Here is a 5,154-nt window from a genome sequence, read left to right as displayed (position 1 = left end):
CCCTGTCATGTACTCTTCTCTCGCTTTCAATGATATCGAGAAGTAAGCTTGTGCTGGCGCCGAGTCCTCATGTGCTAGTCGTCAGGGATCTCTAAGGGAACAGAGTTGATTGAATAAACAATTTGATGCCCACTACCACCTATCAAGCACTGAAGACCTGGGAGATTACTGTAAGGTCGGTCGGGCTCTTTCATCACAACAGGATAGATACTCTCACAAACAACAATGTGAGGAGGCCTTTTTGTGACATCTTAGTGACATTGGACTTATTTTATTCATGGGCCTCTTTATTTCAGCACTGTATTGAAAAGTATTACTCAGTGTAGGGGAAGAGCTTTTTTTTCTTCAGGTAATTCTTCCCGCAAATGTCACACCCAGAATCTTGTGTCTTTGTTGAGTCCAGGTCTAATAAAGCAGAAATTCAACATTAACCATCATATCGGGTAAATAAACCTCTTCCCACTGAAAATCATCTGGACACCAACATTTGTAAGAATAATAAAGGTAGCAAACTAATAATTAAATGAAGGGAAATACTGATGACATGCCACTTAGCTATCTGGATCAAGGAAGAAAGCAAATGGTAGTTGAATGCTATTTAGCAAAGATAATAATAAGAATCAAATATTAAAGAATATCACAGCTAGGGAAATTTATAATTATATTGAATAAATTTTATAATAGCATACTTCTGTGAACAAGCAATATTAGAAAGATAAAGGAGTCCATTAGATTAAATCTAGAAAAGAATACTAATGAGATCAAAATGAAGAAATAATTAATGCAAATTTAATGATTGTAGTATTAGAAGACAATGAGACTCTGAATTTATAAATGAGAACACAATGGATTCATATTCTCTAAACCCATATAATCCCAAAAGTTGCAGTTTTCAAAGTCTGCTTTTTAGAACTGATGTCCTCCACTAAAGCCCCATTAAAGCAAGCAAGTTTTGGGAAATGCTGAACCTTGTATTACCTGGTTATGTGGTAAAGGACAACTTATATGGACCAAGCACAGTTTATTAACCAGAGTAGGCATCATGAAATAGAACTTGAAGGAATGGTCCGTTTATGAGCAAACAATGTTCTAATTTATCAGCTTCAGCTTCTTGGGTTAAGTTGTCTGGTCCAAGAACATTCCTGAGGTCATCTCTGTAAAAGATGAACAATAATTACTTCTGACATATTTCTAGGACTGTGCCAGCAAGTCCTACCAGTGAACTATAGACTGTAGGCCAGAAAATACATAGCCTATGTTTTGAAAATATTCTTAAAATATTTTGTGGCATGGTCAAATTAGAGAGGAAAATACAAACCCACAACAGTTAAGAAGATAAACACATATCTAAAATTACATTGAGAACTTGCTTTTGTCCAAACTACATTTTTTAAAAAAGTCACATGCATTGTATTTCTATTGAAATCATGGGGCAAATACCAAAAACAATGCATGCTTGTGCCTGCACTCACCCCATATCTGATTTATTCCTTACTCAAATTTAGAAAGATATGCCCATATAAGAAATATAATACCATATAAAGCATAAAGTATTGCACAATGCAAAATTTTGGTATGCATACATTTAATACATATACATATAATATCTTTATCATGTAAGTACATGTATAAAAATAAGATTACATATTTAAAAAAGCAAAGAGGCAGAATTCGCAACTGAATTTCCTCATGTAAAGGATCAACTATTGCCAATTAAATTGTCACACAGAGATTCCACTGTGGTTGATTCCTCCATTTGAGGAATCCTGTGCTGTGTGAAGGTTAGGCCTGTCGTGGGGAAGTGGTTCATGGTCAACATGAAGTTTTTGAATATTTCTATGTTGCTCAAGTGAGTTCTACTCAAGCAAACAGATTCTTCATTGATGACAGAGAAGTGAAATGAAGGTCAGTCCCTCAGGGTTAGCATCTCTGTAGATACAGCTTTTAAAGACCTAGTATCCAGGCCCACCTGAAGAATGTTCACCCACAAACCAAATTCCTAATTAAATAATGTGTGATAAATGAGGGACAATTTCTACAACAATGGCATCACTAGGAATACTAGAAGTCAAACAAGCTGCAGAATATCTAATTGTAGTTCTAATGTGCTTCATACTGTCATAGGGTTTCCTGCCTTAACTCTAAGTGTAAGAACAAGTTCTTTCTGTCTGCCACTTTGTACGCTGAATCCATTCACCACTTTCCAATGACTGAAACATAGCTGTGCTGAGAATGTATTACTCAGTCTCTGATTTGACTTCTTTTTGGATTTTGGGTTAGTGGTTATTCTTAATCTGTGTAATTTCTCGAAAGTATGGCAGTAAACCTTTGAGACATGTAAAACAAGCTATTTAAAATTAAAATTAAAAAAGAGATTCAATTAATATGATAGTAATGTTGCATTAATTCCTTTTGCCAATGGGAACTGCAATATTTGATGTGTTATGTCTGTGTACTTCCATGTAGCTGACCAGGCAGATTTGGTAGGAATAGTTTTAACATTTTAATCATATTCCACAGTTGCTTAGCTACAAATAAATGTTTCTTTAAATTCATTGAATTTTCTGAAGAAATGTTTTTTTTACAAAGAGGAGAAATTTATTTAATAAAGTTTTCAATGCATCATTAACTTGTTAATTTATACATTGAGCATCTAGTAAGTGTAAAACAGGTCTGATTCATAAAATGAGCTAAAGACTATGCCGTATATCATCTGCCCAGAGATAAAAGTTCAGGGGAACAGGGAAGAAGTAATCACATCTGTAACACCAGGTAAGCTTTGTCATTCTCTTGAGAACTTTACAAATTGGTATTGCAACATGCCTGTACCTGGTGCCAATAACTGTAGGTGTGTGTGTGGAGGGGGGTGGCTAGAGGGTGGGGGTTGACTAGAGGGTGGTTTCAAGGAAAGGGAGGATGAAACTTGAAATCCACTCGTGCTCTCAGCAAAGAGAGAGAGAGACAGAGAGAGAGAGAGAGAGAGAGAGAGAGAGAGAGAGAGAGGTACATATGTAATCTTGGACAATGAAAAAGAACCAAATTAAGAAAAATCAAAGGCTTGGAGTAAAAGCACAAATTATTCACATTTACTTAGTGAGTAGAAGGCTGGCAGCTTGTGACAGGTTGAACAAGCACCTTCAAAAATAGTAATGGAAGCTATGGCATAAATACTTCACATGTGAGAGTAACTTCATACCTTCTTTTTCTATGTTGATTAAATAAGCTGTTCATGGGTAGAGAAAAAAACTAAAATGCCAATGTTATTGCTTTCTTTGGTGTACCGTTTTCCTACGTATCTACCCAGTATTTAATCTCTGAGGTATATCATCTCCACCTATATATAGATTCAGATTCTTTTTCTTAGATTAGTCATTTCTAGTTCTGCAAATCACTTTGAAATTATTTAGTTTCTGCCAATTCTAGTCAGACCACCCCCAGCAAAGTGTTGTTAGGACATTACCCACAATTATACTTACTGATTCTTTGTGTGAAAACAAACTCACTGAACTGAGAACCAGTAGATTGGGTTTCCTATAGCCACTACACAATATTTCACTTTAATAAGGCAGAACACTGAATTGACCATGTCTAGCTCCCAGAGACAGCAAGACCAAGGTCTCCAACTTTTTAATATCTCTTTAGTAATTTTCATGGTTCAACTGAACTTTATGTTATTTTCTCTTAAAAACATAGCAAAAGTTTCGAGTCTCATTATCTCATCAGCTGTCCCTGTAACCAGCGAGAAAAAAGAAAAGCAAACTGGTATTTCATAGACCTTTGCTGTGACTGATTCTCAGGGGTGTCTTTGCACTGCCTTATTATAGTGCTGTTGTTGTTACGATGATAATTCCCAGCAGGAGGGCTCCAAATAACTGATGAATATTCAAAGCAGTGAAACTGAAGCTGATATTGCTAACTTGGCCAGGGTCTAAGAGCTCAAAGCTGCTGAACAAAACAAAACAGAAACTTGGGCATTTCTTTTTAGCAGTCTTACCTGAAATTCAAGCTCACCCGGTGCAATGCGAATGAATAGTCATGTAACATGTCACTGTTGAAATCTCTGTGCCACTTCGGTGAGCATGCCCGGACAACAATGTGCATTAGAACGTGGAGCAAACCCTTGAAGCTAAAAGTGCCTTTTCAACTGAATGTGGAGAAAATAATTTCTATTCTAATTTTATTTGAGGTTTCTTTGCTCACAGAAATATTTTTGCATTGCTAGATGTATTTGATATATTATTTTTAAAATTCTGAGGTAAAACCCTGTTTGTACATAAGAAGTGAAGAAGGAGAAGGAGAAGAAGAAGAAGAAGAAGAAGAAGAAGAAGAAGAAGAAGAAGAAGAAGAAGAAGAAGAAGAAGAAGAAGAAGAAAGATAGAAAGAAAGAAAGAAAGAAAGAAAGAAAGAAAGAAAGAAAGAAAGAAAGAAAGAAAGAAAGGTTTGGTTGTCCTGATCTGTAATCAAACTAAGCAATTGAAACAAAACAAATAAAAGAGAAATACAACAATGCTTTTCTTATCCCACGTATTCCAAAGACCCTAGATTTTAGTTAAAATAATAAGCCAAAACCCAGGAGACTGATTTGAACAGGGAGGCCAACAGGATGCCCCCAGGGGCAATGGCACAGCCACATGTCCTCTTCGTGGGCATTGTCACACACACTTCTTGGTTGCTCAGTGAACAAGAACAAAATCACTTGAGATTTCATGCCCACTGACTTCTCCCTAGGCGAATTCTAATTTGGCAGCGGTTCTGGGGTCTTCATGGTGAGAAATCTGCTTCTGGCAGAAGTTCCTACACTCATAGAAGGAGGAACTTCCATTCATGGCTCTGTTCTCTTCAAGCCAAGCTTGAGATCACATCTGTTCCTGAGGCTCCAAGCCTGAAGAAGCTCTGGAGCGAAGACTCACACAGAGAACTCCATATTTTCTGTTAAATGCCATCGTCTGCCGTATGTCAAAAAGGATGTTCTTTAGTACCTAATGACCCTGAGTATTTCTGGGACTATTTTTACATGAGATGTATGATTTTAAAAAAAAAGTCTACTTTGTTTAAAAAAAATGGTATGAACTACTATGGGGAACTTTTTACCACATGTGGGAAGACTTGGACATACTTTTTCTTGTCTAGCTTGATTGTGGAATCACCAGCAAG

General features: G+C 36.5%; 1 long non-coding RNA gene across 1 annotated transcript; it reads right to left on the bottom strand.

Annotated features, from left to right (window-relative positions):
- Positions 1 to 279: 279 nt before the first annotated feature.
- On the bottom strand, positions 280 to 4,061 carry LOC121142669. Its single transcript, XR_005879697.1, has 3 exons — positions 3,995 to 4,061; positions 979 to 1,154; positions 280 to 405 (listed from the first exon to the last, which is right to left on the bottom strand). It is a non-coding gene; the product is annotated as an uncharacterized LOC121142669 (long non-coding RNA).
- Positions 4,062 to 5,154: the final 1,093 nt, after the last annotated feature.

The sequence above is a fragment of the Mesocricetus auratus genome, unplaced genomic scaffold, assembly GCF_017639785.1.
Source record: "Mesocricetus auratus isolate SY011 unplaced genomic scaffold, BCM_Maur_2.0 Super-Scaffold_100010, whole genome shotgun sequence".
Lineage (NCBI taxonomy): Eukaryota > Metazoa > Chordata > Mammalia > Rodentia > Cricetidae > Mesocricetus > Mesocricetus auratus.
This window is presented reverse-complemented; position numbering and strand designations above follow the sequence as displayed.